General features: G+C 37.8%; 1 pseudogene across 1 annotated transcript; it reads right to left on the reverse strand.

Annotated features, from left to right (window-relative positions):
• Positions 1-1,117: 1,117 nt before the first annotated feature.
• On the reverse strand, positions 1,118-14,554 carry LOC146480241 (uncharacterized; annotated as a pseudogene). Its single transcript, XR_014864766.1, has 9 exons — positions 14,202-14,554; positions 11,052-11,143; positions 9,499-9,755; positions 8,324-8,441; positions 8,073-8,195; positions 7,814-7,936; positions 6,976-7,098; positions 5,591-5,722; positions 1,118-3,634 (listed from the first exon to the last, which is right to left on the reverse strand). The product of XR_014864766.1 is annotated as an uncharacterized LOC146480241 (transcript).
• Between the last annotated feature and the right edge of the window lie 57 nt (positions 14,555-14,611).

A 14,611-nucleotide genomic window follows, 5' to 3' on the forward strand; every position in this document is an offset into this window, starting at 1 on the left:
ATTTTTGATACCAGGCTGTCTGGAAGAAATTCTATAATTATATAGCAGACTGATCCGTACTTCAATCAGAGGTGATCTGATGAGCCACTTTGGTTTATTGACAGCGTGTCCTCGATCGAATCTAACTTTTACTTAACTTTTAACTTTTTCTAACTTTTTTATTAAAATACAAAGGTTCCCAGGTACTCATGGATTTCAAGGACGTTTTCCAATTGCCGCTTCCTGGGTCAATTTGACATTAATCCCTTTATAAACTCACGGTCAAAACGAGGATCACAAACCATCAAGCCTAACTCCAACACACTTTGCATTTCAACAGTTTAACCTCAATCCCATGATTTTCCGCTGGTGGAAAACTCAAGGCATCAAACGCTACGACTCGCTGGAATGTCTTGAAATGACGGCAGCTGTTGGAGCGAACTTCGTGGTCACTAACAGTTCCGCTGTCAATCATTTCTTTGATTGTCACCCTGCATTGTGCGCCTGTTGGCCTTGTCACCTGCTTTTTGCAGTTCCCTATAAAATCTGACGCAACGCGATTCAAGGTGTGCGTGACATTGCTGTCACGATGGAAGGTAACGCCATTTCCGCAAATCTCGGAACTTCAAGCTACAACTTGGCTGACCTTCCCCGATCTCCCGTGCATAGAAACCAGCCAATTTCAAGTGCGCAAGACACAGCATCTAACGCGGTGCCGGTGGCTTATGGGATTCCTTCCCATTCGTTTTTCCCTCCGCCGTCCCTGCAGGGGACACTGGGTAATCCACTTTTCAAGGCAGCCTAGATGGCTTTACAATCGTACGGCTGCCTGTTATAGTATTGTTGTACGTGTTGCCTGTGTAGTATGGATTATTGAAAACGTTAGTCTGCACAATGTCTTAACTTTTTTTCAAATTGTACTCCAGTACTCCTTGTTAGTGAAGAACGTACATATTCATTATTTTGTTACAGTTTTGCAATCACGGGCATTATGTTTTCCGGATTTCGTTTGCTGCCTGGCTGGCTGTCAAAGATCATATCTTTTCGCTGGTGCTTGCATCTCTGGTGAAAACTAGAATTTGACAACTATTCAACGATCTTCGAAAGGAGAAGCAACAACAGTAACAGCAGCAACAAATCGTTTATTTGATGATCAAGACAAAAAGGATACAGTTTATAATCAGTTTATAACATTTGCGAACTTCTACAACTGCTTATAAAATACAAAAAATGTATTTGAAATTTATTATCTGAGGAAATAAAAAATTCGAATAGAGGCGCAGACTATTTTTTCAAAGAAATGTTTTAGCGGTTTTAGTTTTCATAAATAGAGTTAGTTATTGAAGAAACTGATTTTGAGTACAACTTGGTCTTAGCAACAAAGACACTTAAAACACTAACTTACCAGCTTATAATTAAAAGAGCCAAGCCTAAGTCGACTAACATTTAAGAGTGCGTATTCTGATAGAGCAGATTTGCATGGAAAGGGGGTGGGGGTAGTGCAACTACATGTATTGGACGTTCTGATATTCATAAATTCTAGGGTTTGCCGCATTTGTGATCAATTGTGGTTCACCCGTTAATTTCTTTTTCAGCATTTGTGCTCTTTTGTATATGCACATTAAAACTGCCGTTCAGAAAATCCATTTAAACCCCAGACAAATTGTTATTTAGGGGTTTTCAGTTGGTGTGATTAGAAAGATTTAGAATCCAGTTTACGGCAAAACGTAAGATTCACGTTCATATTTTCTTGAAATAATTTAGTTCATAGATGAAAATAGTGCAAAACAATACTGTCCTTTCATGCTAACGCCATGCCGTAGACATATTCTTAAATCTCTCAATTAACTTAGTTTTAGTGAATTGCTAAGCGAGAATTGTTGGAATAGAACTGTTAATTCTACGATAAACGAGATTGAACCCACGGTAATCGCTGATATCCCTTATCGCAACAGAGGCCCGGTGAAATGCCTTCCAGATGAGCAATTCTGCCTCCAAAATTTTCCGATTGTTGTATATACAGATCCGTTAAAAGACTGAAGTCAACTAGTAAAACAGATTTAGGCTACAGTATGTCTACACTATGCTGGATAACATTTTATGCCGTTGTGTAAAATACTCCGGCCTGTTGTGAACAGAAGTGGCCCAAAACCGCCGCCATCTTTTCACTAGACGATCCTCGTTCCTCGTTGTTGACTTATGTTTCGGTTCGATTCTCAGTTCATACTACTCAAGAAAGTGTCACGAAAACCTATCCGATATGTGACGATTCGTTTTCAAGACTGAAGCAGCGCAGCATCACCTCGGCACAAAAATTGAACCGAAATCGGCGTTTTGTGTGTGAACGAAAGCCCTATCCGCTATGTTTTTGGTGCCGGCACAACAGCTATCCGGTATAGTGTAGACATAGCCTGAAGTTAATGATGAACACTTTGCCAAAAGATGTTTTGAGACTCTACGTCAATGTGCATATTAAACGCTATAAACAGCACTGAATGAAGCTCAGCAACTTACTGGCCTTTGATACGGGTGAAGAATAAGAGGCAAAACAATGACCCACCTTTAGCCTGGCAAGCAGGCTACTTACGATAAGTGTGCCAAGTTGTTGGGAGCCAATGACAGGATGCTAGGAGGACATGCTACATTTATATCTAAAAATGATATTAAACTTCGATGACATGCAAGATTAGGATTTGATTCAATAATTATTCATGAAAAGAAAACACTGAAAATGATTACCATGAAGGAAATTTGGTGAACGTTTGTTTTGTTCTCGTTTTCTTAACCCACTTCTCGCCGTTTGGGTCGAAGTATCTCTACTGCCGGTCTGAACACCAGACAGGCCCCCTATGCAAGCAGATTATCACAAAGGAAACACGAAACACGTTTCAGGCCGGTATCCCCATTTACAGCACTGCCTGAGATACCTTAGGGCTGCCTTTGCACAGGAAACTTAGTTTCGTTTACAGTATACTATCTGCTACAATAAATCAATGAATTACTCTTCTTCGTTTCTGGTATATTACATAAAAACTTGCTTTGTTTTTACGATAACGGCCTCAGTTTCATCTCGGTGAATTTAAGAGAAAGAGCTCGTCTGAACATATTCCATGCGGGGCCCTTATAGTCAGTTGTTCTTGGCTTGTATTTTCCGTTCAAATTAGATTGGTGGCAACTTTTGTACCACCAGGCACCAGTGTATGACACAGCACAGTTTCCACCGTCTCTATCTTTTGTTGTAAACGCCATGTTATTGTGATATGTTAAAGCATCTCCTGCGGTCCCTGAATACGGACCCACATCAAGTCGATAGAGCGCCTGCTCATCACCAATGCTGAACCTGCCATATTTGGCATACACTCTAACTCCGTTCCAGTCCTCCAGCTCCACTCGCAAAGAGCTGGGTCTAGAGGCCGTCAGCCTGTGGATCTTGTCATTTCCTAACCAGAACTCAGCCGTCAGCTGACCAAAGCCTGTTTTGTAGTCGTTCCATCCCCGATAGAAATCCACCGATCCGTCTTGTCTTCTTTGAAACACAGTCCATCCTCCGCCGTCAGTGCGCATGTCACAATAGACATTGAAGTATCCTTTACCGTCTGGGTTCACAGAGTACACTCCGTTCTGAGTATGGCCTGATTTAAAAGCGATGAGCAATCTCGATCTAGGGAAAAACAAAAGCCTGCGACTAGAACAATTTGTCGAAAATAATAATAATAATAATAATAATAATAATAATAATAATAATAATAATAATAATAATAATAATAACAATAATAATAAAAACAAGAGGAATTGAAATACTATACTAATCTGAAAGTAGCGAGGACGCTATCGAAAGACAATCTCTTGTCTGTTATCAATTTTAGTTCGTAGCTGCAGCTTTTAGGGGACAATGCTTCTTTCTGGTGGCTGCCTGGATTCTAATTTCATTAAGCGTTCAATCTTGGTGAATATCAGTGGGCTTCTAGTATTTTACAGTTTAGTGCGATGTACTTTACTTTAATAATTAATTTAGCTAACCTCTTTTACAGTTTTATATTCTTGTAAAGATAACCGCAATCCAGCCTTTGGCTGCAATTGTTTTCATAATACTGTACTAATACTGAGTGCTGATACAACAAAGATGGAGTATAGCGTTTGTTGCGTTTATCACGCACCATTTTATGCAGTCTACGGTAAATTCAGAATCAAAGTTGTATTGCTCTCGGCTCCATCAGTACAACGCAAGAAACAAGTTTCTTTTATTCCAAGTCATGTCTTACAATTTCCATGCCTGCTTATTTGTATTACATGTACGAAGTGTCCTGCTATTAAAACTATTAATGAACACCTCTGTATATTATCAATGCAAGGGTTAACGTGTGTTGTTGTTTTCGCCAAATGTTATCCGGCAATGTTGATAATAAAAGTCCATCTCGCAACGATTTCGGTAGCGCGCGAGAGCAGACGCCATTTGCTTCTTTTGTTTCATCCCCTCCTCGAATAAGCGCATCCTACCTTTTGTTAAATTTGGATTAAACGCCTCGCTTATTTAAAGATTAAAGGTGTGTGGGCTAGCCTATCGGGCTAGCTCCCATCAATCAAATATATTAAAGGGATTTTTTAAAATTTTTGCTTGCAATTTAAAAATTGCAAGCAAAAACCGCGTCTAAATCCGTGACGGATTTAGACGCGGCTAATAGTTGGATTCCGGGGTAAAAAGTCGATAAAAAAAAATAGATGATAGGAGATCAATCGATCCGTCCATATCAATTGATGACTGTAAGATAATTGATTATCGATTCGTACGGAGTCTAAGTATCTATGATCCACTGGTTTGGCATACTGATCAAGATTACGCCAATGTAAATGTAAGGAGTTAAACTTGTGTTCGTAGTCTTCATTCTTAGTTTTTTTTTTTCTAAATTTGTTTTTCATTTTTAAGACTTTTTCGCTCTTTATTACTCGGAAAAATCTAAGGTTATAGATAATCTAATTTATATGTTACTCTTGAAAATCATGTATTATTCCACAGTCAGTGACACAGGCATACTAGGAAAAAACAAATCCGAGTGCTCCTAACAAAAGTCGAACCTAAGACCTTCCGATAACTATACTACTGAGCTACAGGAGACTCGTAGGAGCTATCCTGCATAATGCTCGGGGTTGAGTGTCGATCAATGGCATACGTGCAATGACATAAATGTGATGGTATATTTACTCTTGTTAGGAATAAAGCGTCTTAAAATTTTAAGAAACATCAGTGAGGTCACGTGTAAATTTGATGTAACAAAATCTGACAAAGAGCGAGAGAAGGCAGCCATCTTGAAAAGAGTATCCTGCTTGTATTTTTGCACTTCCGAGATGAGATCCTTTGAATTTGGCCGGTTTACGGACATATTTCTGATGCTACTATGAGGATATCGAGCTTCAAGAGACAAATGAGGTACCGACTATGCTTAGACCATTAATTTCATTTGCATAGAAGTTAATTTTTATGTCTTTTGCTACACGTCCGTATAAACACTCCGGTGATTTGAAAGACTAACACAACATGAAAATGCTCTTCCATAAGTTAAACGCCTTCAAAGTGTCTAATTGAAATGTAGCGAGATCAATGTGACGTATTTACCTGACGTTTGCCAGCAGTGTGTTCCATTTCCTACGTGGGACTGGTTACATAAGCAATAGAAGGATCCCAGAGTGTTTGTACATAAAGCAAACCCGTGGCAGTCGTGGACACCGCTGACACACTCGTCGATATCTGTGAAAAAACAATACCGCAATACATTTAGCTGCATATGACTGTTATATAACCACAAGCTAACGATGGTTAAACTGTAAATAGGTTTTCTTTGTACCACATTTGAATGGATAGATAAATGCTTTTTTGGTAAAAACACTGACCTTCGCTGTCAAGAGACCTAATTAACTTATTCTCTAACTGTCGATGGCTGTTTTAAGGACCGAAACATAAAAAAAGGTAGTCTTCTTGTTTCAGAATAAACTTACATTAACATCCTTTTGTATCCCCTTGCATTTTTGTGCCGACAGGGTTTAGCTATGCGACTTGCATCAAAGTGACTTTTAATTTAGCAAAGTGGAAGAATTTTCGAAGCAGTGAAATAGTCAAACTCGTTCAATAATTTACAGTAAAATGGCCCAGCGAAGGAATCGAAATTTGCTTTTCACTGTAAAAAACGAGACAAGTCCACTTTGCTATCGATAGAAATGTGGAAAGCACCCGGTATGTCGATGTCGATTGTTTGAAATTTACAACCGCGGTTATCTTTGAAGACACGAAAAGCAATTTTTCGTTTATAAAACTATTTATAGGGAATGTTTACTTTGAAGTTTTTTTTCCTGTTTGTACTTTATGTGCTCCAATCAGGGTCAGGGAGCACCCAACAGTTCGTTTCTTTTGGCGAAATGTCACCTTTACAAACTTTCGTATTACTAAAAGACAATTTCCTTTTGTTTTCGAATCGGCAAGTGTGTCACTTGAAGAAAGGATACCAGGAACAAGGCCAGCAAGTATTTTCTAAGCACCAACGGAGGCTGGGAAATTCGGGAAATGAGATTTTAGCGTCTAAAACTTTTTATGAGTTGTAGTTCAGCCTCATAAGTAGACACAATCGAGAGTCGTGACGGACTTTATAAAGGTACCTTGACCCCCTCATACGAATGAAAAGTAATTAATGGCAAAAATTACTGTAGTATTTTTGATTGTAAGTGTTTGACGTTTCTGCATGTCGAAATTTGAAAACATTATGCCCTTCCTTCTTGCTAGCCATTCTCCAGTTGCCCTTACCATTTAAAGTAAAATACATGAAAAACTGAACTTTATACTGCCTCACATGGGCATGCCAAACTCATGGCATCAATTAAGTGATTTCTTTTTTAATATCACTGGGTTTCCAGCTAACGCAATTAGTGGGTCTCATTGAAAAATTTCCCCTGGGAAATTGCATACAGTATCTCTTTTAACGAAACAAATTGACAACTCAAGTAGCTTACCAGTACAAGTTTTCCCATCGCCCGAATATCCAGCTTCGCATGTACAAGTGTATGATCCATGCACATTACTACACGATGCATTGACATCGCAACCGTGTGAATTGGTAGAACACTCGTCTATGTCTAAGAAATTTTCGGAAAGCAAACGTTAGTATATTTGTCATTAATGTGGAAATTCCCATGAACCATATATCCCAGTGAGATGTTATACCCCCGGATCATCATCATCATTTTTTTTCTGGGGACGCGTTTTCATTGCATGTATGGGAACATACAGTCGCGTTTTAGCGTACAATGTGTGGATAGGAGTCTGTCTTGGATCTTGAATTCTGGTTTAGTAATCGGTTTAATTCTTTTATAGAAGTCTTACTTGTCCGAAATCCAGAATGTTGTTTTAAAGCGATTCGTCTTCGATAAAGAACAAACATGTGTTTCTTGTTCGGTACCATGTTGATAAAGCAAGCAATAAATGAACATTATCTGGGTACATGCGTGCACGTAGTAAATAGATATTACTCTTCATCCATGACGATGGTTTGAAAAGCTTCACATACGTCAAGAATGGTGAATACTTTGGCCTTCGTCAGTTTTGGAAGCTTTTCTTCAATCGTCGGCATTGTGTACTTGGGTCTTCTGATCGCCTTGATAATGGTTTGAATTGGATCAATGCATATACGAAGTTTGCCGTTTGGTTTCTCTTTTACTAGGATGGATTCGAGCATAATGAAGGAGACGTAAAATGATCAGGCAAGAATGAAACTGAACTGGCTTATGAAGCGAACGGGAAAATGACCTAAACACAAACGTACATCTTGGAAAACAAGACAAAAAATTATACCTGAACATACGTGACCATCCCCACTGTAACCCGCGTTACAAGTACAGTTAAAGTGTCCAGCAGTGTTAATACAGGTTGCGTTTTTGTTGCAGTCGTGAATGCCGTTGCTGCATTCGTCGATATCTAGATTATTCGAGCATAATAAAGGAGACGTAAAATGATCAGGCAAGAATGAAACTGAACTGGCTTATGAAGCCAACGGGAAAATGACCTAAATACAAACGTACATCTTGGAAAACAAGACTGTAACAAATTATACCTGAACATACGTGACCATCCCCACTATAACCCGCGTTACAAGTACAGTTAAAGTGTCCAGCAGTGTTCATACAGGTTGCATTTCCGTTGCAGTCGTGGATGCCGCTGTTGCATTCATCGATATCTAGAGAATTGGAGAATTATATTGCATGAGTACACTGATAAGGCAAGGATGAAATTAAACAGGCTAATTATAAATGGAAAGGCAAATTATAGCTCAGTAAATGAACTGAATAAACTTATAGTATTTACCTATTTCACAATTTTCTCCAGTAAATCCAGATGTACATACACAGAGGTACTTTTTGTCAGTGTAGCCAGACAGGCATTTGGCGTTGTTGATGCAAGGTTTGACGATCGAGCAAAGATTCTGATGAAAAAAAAAAAAAAAATTGTACTCACCGCTTCTATTTTCTTAAGCTAGGTCACTATATAAAATTTAAACTGACAAACGAGGCACATTGTACTCAGCTGGTTATAAATACTTGATTACAGCAAGTCCGCCTAAAATAATTATTTTGTTTTAACCTACTATAAGTGTCAATCACATGACTAACCAAGAAAGGCCCCCAAACTTGCGATATGCTTCAGCTGCTCGAGGCAAAGCTGAATAATTTCAATATATAATTTCGATACAACAAAAGCAGTACGATGTCCCTGCAATTTTATATGCTTATTTTGTGTAGTATTTTGGATCTTATGGTATTTTAGTAAAGAAAAAGCTTTTTAATATGACAACTTGAAAAAATCTTAAACTGGAGGTGAGGAGTATAAGCTAAAGCCCTATATCTCAACACGGCGCTGTAGCAAGCCCTTGGCCGTTTTTTAAACAATTCACCGCTCAACAATTAAGTATTCATTCTGATTTGAATGTCAGTACTACGGTCCATTCCATTTGTCAGAATTGGCCAACCAGACTGGTTCATACGATCCATAAATGGAATCTATCATTGTTTGAAGGGATGATTTCTTGAATTATTCAAAATGTCACATTCTGAGAGAAGTGTGTCATTTTGAGCCAATTGAAAAGTGTGGCATATAAACTGTCGTTCAAATTGGAGCGTTGCGTTTACAAAACAATTGAACTGGTAAGACAGTTCTGAAAAATGGAAAACGCCCTTAGTATCGGCACTTATTTCCTACTTTAAAAGTCCGCTAAATCAGTGATTTTTCCTGCAAGTTGATTCGCCTTGCTTTGGAGCAAAGTTCACTTTTTATCTAACCCGTTTGTTGACCATGTTTGGTCCCGGGAAGGTTTTGTCCTTGGAGTGGGATTATGAGTTGCTGCAATTATCCAATCAAAATGACAAAAATATAATCCATAGTTCAGTTTTAATTATCACACTTTTCTTAAGTTCACATTTTGATGATAAAAAAGCACGTTATTTTTAAACGCTTATTAATTTTTTCAGATCTACAATTCATACCTCAGTGGCTCCATATGTCCAGCCAGGCCTTTCTATTACGTCTTCCGGATGCTGGAAGTGATCCGAATTACTCAACTCACAAATCATTTTGTTGTCAATTGGTGGTCCAATGTTGACTGAAACGCATTTGCTCTCCAGAACGCAACGATGTTCACAAGATCTGATGAAATTGTTTTCAATGGTAAGATTCAAAATTACGTGACCTTCCAGGTAATAGCCATGCTTTGGTGGCAGAAGTTTGATAGTTCGACAGCTCCCTACGGAAAAAAAATAAACTTCTTAGTCATAAACATCGTCATAAAAAATCAAAGATGAATTAAAAATTCTGACAAAGAGAGAAAAAGAGAAAGATCGAAGGGATTTCTAACTTATAGGCTTTGTGATTGGCCTTTTTCGTTATGTGGTGTGATGTTCGCGTCAGTGATTAGGGTCAGGGTCCAAACAAATGATGAGCACAACTTTAATTACGAAACACTAAAATCTGTCGTTATATTTTACGACAGCTCGAATTCATATTTATTACAATGCACGTAGCTATTAAAAGCCATTACACTTCCTACAGGTATCGTTGAGGCTTTTCAGGCTTTCTCTTTGCAGCTGCTCAGTTAACTGCGAGGGTCTTTCTTTTATGTAATCTTTCACCCTCAGTTCAGACATATGTTTCATACATTCATGGTCATAGTAATATCTTTGTCAACCGAAGTCGCAAGGAGAAAAGTGAACATGGAATCTAATTTTCTACGGATTTACTCATAGTTTCTTGAATGCGAAAACTATAAAAAGTATTAATTGATTTCTTCACTCTCACTTTTTTTCTAACAAAGAGATAAGACATTTTCTATCCCAGGCCTTTATTTTCTAATACTTGATCTGTTGTTTAGTTGTTTAATATTCGGCTATGGTACGCAACATCGAAAAAACCGCAGCTCTTACAGAATTGGCGCGAAACAGAACGCGCTCTTCAGTTAATTTAGTTATTTAGGTCATTCCGCATATCTCGAATTTCGCATAATTATGGCATTCCGCACTTCATGCCACATGCCATTCCGCAAACTCATTCGCTTTTACCCTCATCGGTTGCTGAACCAGCAGTATGTAAGACAGAAAAAAAGCGTCACGATTTAAAAGATTTAATCTAAATAAAAGGGTGACTTTGGGGATCGAAAGTTTAAGTGCCAGAATAAAACATTCAGACTTGGTCACAGACGAAATCTCGAATTTACTCGAATTTTGCATTTTACCTAAACTAAAATTCTCGCTTGAAAATCCATTTGACTTTTTGCATGTCCAAAGAGTGATAGCTTAGCGGGATTTTTCCCAATAAATTGCATCGAAAGATGTAGAAAATAACACTTAGCTTCCATAATCAGTAACGATTCTAAGAATATTGTGTCTGCACTGATAGTTTTACGGCCAGGTAAGTTAACGGAACGTTCGAGAAACGAGTGTATGTAGGTCTAACGTCTTAGACGATGTCAACGCCTCTAACATAAAAACAGCCAATGACGCCTTTTGGTTTGGCATAATCAATAAATTAAAACTCGTTTTCTCACCTTGCTGGGCATCAATGTTGTAGTGTAGCCAAGCTCCCCAAAGATAACAGAGGAATAGGAAATCATAAATGGAGAAGTAACAACCTGCCATACTTTAAAAAATAAATAAATAAATAAAACTAAATAAATAAATAAATGAATGAAATGGATTAAACTTTAAAAGCACCAACACGAAACCGATAAAGATAAATGCTATATTCATCATTTCAGCTATGGAAAACTCTTTGAGCCTGGTTGTCGACGAAATTTATCACTTCACCACTAGGTTTATTAATAATATTAAAGAATTGCCAAAACAAAAAACAAAACAAAAAAAAAAAGGAAAGATCTAGTTAAATGCGACGATCTATGTCACTGGCATGGTTTATTGTTTACCGTCCCTAAAGCAGTAAGAGGCAAGTCTATAAACTAAAGGCACAGACTACTAACAGCGAGGCCATTATTTCGTAGCCTCTTATTATTAGTCTGAGTGAGGAAAAAAAAACGTCATGCAAGCAATCAATTTGCACTAAATTTGTTAATAAACTAGAAAACAAGGAACACTCCGTAAAAACTAGAGGCTTATTATAAGTCGATTTTTTAACTTAATTCTGGTGCTGCGGTAAGACAGCGTGTAAATCTCATTTGAAGACGAATCATATTATGATAAGATAACTTTCATCTTATTTATACAACGATGTCGTCTTAGAGTGAGATGGTTTTTTCTTAGATCCAATGTGCCGTGGTAAGTTATATTTTTATCTTAACTCAATCTTATTGAACCTGATATATTGAGCTATGAAAGCACAACAAATTTCAATCGATAGTACTTATTACACCAAATCTAAAATGACAGAACTAGTACAAATCAGCTTACCGTAAATTCACAGGAAAACAATGACTGGGCCGCGGCATCAGTTTAAAAAGTGTTTTGTTGGTGTAAAAGTGCCGTAAATTATGAACCTTGCATTGCAGATTGTCTGAATTGTCACAACACTCATTCCTCTGATCAGTGACGCAGCAGAAGTTTTGGACTCATCTTTGGTTTTCAAAAAACACTCGGTTTAGAAAGCCGGCGACAGTAATTTCTTCATGTCCATTTTCATTCTTCTGTCTAGTTCATGCTGTTGAACTTGTGTAAGTTACAACGTTTAGCAAAGGCTTTAGACCGTATTGTTGTCCAGATGTCTTCTCATTTGAATATTGAAGTTGTTGTCTCGAAATTCTTGTAAATTCCCCACTCTCCGCTACCTGAAGTTTGCGATGGATCAAAGCTCTGCATTTTTTTAAATGAATCTGAATCAGGGAAGATCAGGAAAGACCTCCCGAAATAAATTTGGATCCCTTTTGTGTTGGAGCTTTTCGATTTCTTCCAAGGCGATTCATCAAGCAAATTGGCAATATTTTTTTTTTAATGAGATCTAAAATGGTTTTACAGAATTGTCAGAATCGGCCTGATGAGAGTAGAGAATTTTTGAGGGAGCTGTTTTCATTTTAGGATCATTTTGTTTTTTCCAAAGGAATGCATTAAGCTAGCGATTTTCTGAATAGAAGAGGTAGTTGTAATGGCAGTTTTGGAGAAACACCCATCAACTATTAAGCATACCTAATTCATGCAAGCATAAAGCGTATTGCATCTTATGCAGGATGGCAGTATCTTATAGCCAGCTTAGGCCTCTTAAAATTTACACAAGACCAAAACAACTTCTTCAAATGAGGGCCCCATCGACTCAGATTAATGTAATTAAAATTGCTATTTCTTAAAGTAAGATGCCTCAATGTTGATTAAGATAAGCGCCTCTCAAATGAACATGATTTAAGACAATATTTAAGACGACCTCTTATCATATATATACTTAGACTCTAATAGTCTTCATTTAAGATCCCCTGTGTTAATATAAGATGATTTCAGTCTCAATTGAATGTGGTGATGGTGTTTCATAAGACGGAAACGTAAGGACAAGTCTTAGTTTAAGATTTTAGTTTTTATGGAGCACGCTCACCGCGGAAATCATTTTTAAACACGGTTAATTCATACGGTCTCGAAATAACGATCGAAAGGCAGCCCAACCTATAATGTTATTAGTTGAAGGAACTAGAATATTTTCAATGAATTGCGCCAGGTTGTAGATTTTGTCGAGCTAGTGTATGCAGACTGTTTAGATCTCACATAATTTCAGATTTCTCAAACAATGTGGCTTTGTCGGTTATACGGGTGCGTCCAAGAGTTGATTTTGGTGGAATGTCCGTTCGAAAGACATCACCCGTCTCAGTCAGAAATTCGGATTAAATTGTGAAGACAAACAAGCGTTATCTTTAACGAAGGGTCACCTGAAACTTTAGCAACACTGAAAAACTAATCCCATTTGTGTTCGGAAGACAAATACGTCGGTAAAAGTGCGGAAAAGACCCGCTAGCATTTCGAAAAGCCAACAACAGCTCGTAAATTCGGGGAATAGTATTCTATACCCTAAAATTTTCAGCTAAAGCATACGAACGGATCAAGCTGCGTCAACTTGTAAAAATTTACGCCTTGGAGGTCGCAAAAAGGATGCGAGATTTTTTAAGGAAAGAACATTTTAACTATTTTTGGTTGGGTGCTCTGGGTTTGTACGCTAAACCGAGGAATTGTCTACACACAAACTTACACTTTGTAAGCAGAAACGAGATTCGTGTTGGTCGCACAAGGCACGTTTCTCTTCTAAACATGCGAAGTACGGTCAAAATCGACTGAAGACGAATGTGCACTGGCATGGGCCAAAATTGTGCTTGACGAGTTTGATAGTTTGACTCTCGTCTCTACTTGCTTTTATTGAAGGACACGATGCACCATGTAATTTTCTCATAAGAGAGCAATCCTTTCATTCGTTTTGGTTGCCAAAACTTCCATAATACGGCATAAAATATTTTCATTTTGTTTCCGTTAATAAGTCTCGTATCGTTGGCCAGAAATAAAAAGCAATGAGTTCACGAACTGGGAAAATTGTTTAATGTTCGAACTTCTTTCTTTGTGTGGTAATATTTAAATTTCCGTTTTGAAACTTCGTTTGACTTTCCTGTGTTAAAGACGAATAAACTAATAAAGTTTACTAACGTCGGTCGAACTTGTCTACATGGCTATAATTATTTTTACTACATGTATTATTATTATTATTGTTATTTCTTTTTTACCTTTCTGGGCATCTGAGTAGTACTGCAGCCACTCTTCTCAAGAAAGAGCAGATCAACAAGCTCGAACAAAGAAGATCTTTACCCCAAAACAATGATTCGCTGTGTGTATAATTGGTGAATACGAGACTGACTAGAAAGATGTGTATTGGAAGTGGCAGGTGAGTATTGATCACAATGGGATGGGGAAAATTGTCATCCATGATCTAGGAATGACAGAATTAGATAATGGCACTAAACCGCTTTCTCATCTATTATTGATTGTCGGATGACTTTTAAGGGAAGACACTAACGTAAGCACGTATACCAATTTTTTTCGTCCCTTGATAATTTCTATCAGAAAGAAAATAAGACAGGGAAAGGGAGATCTGTGGAAGACGGATATATTATGATTGACTAAAACACCGGACGTT

Source organism: Pavona decussata, unplaced genomic scaffold (assembly GCF_977016875.1).
Source record: "Pavona decussata unplaced genomic scaffold, jaPavDecu1.1 SCAFFOLD_54, whole genome shotgun sequence".
Lineage (NCBI taxonomy): Eukaryota > Metazoa > Cnidaria > Anthozoa > Scleractinia > Agariciidae > Pavona > Pavona decussata.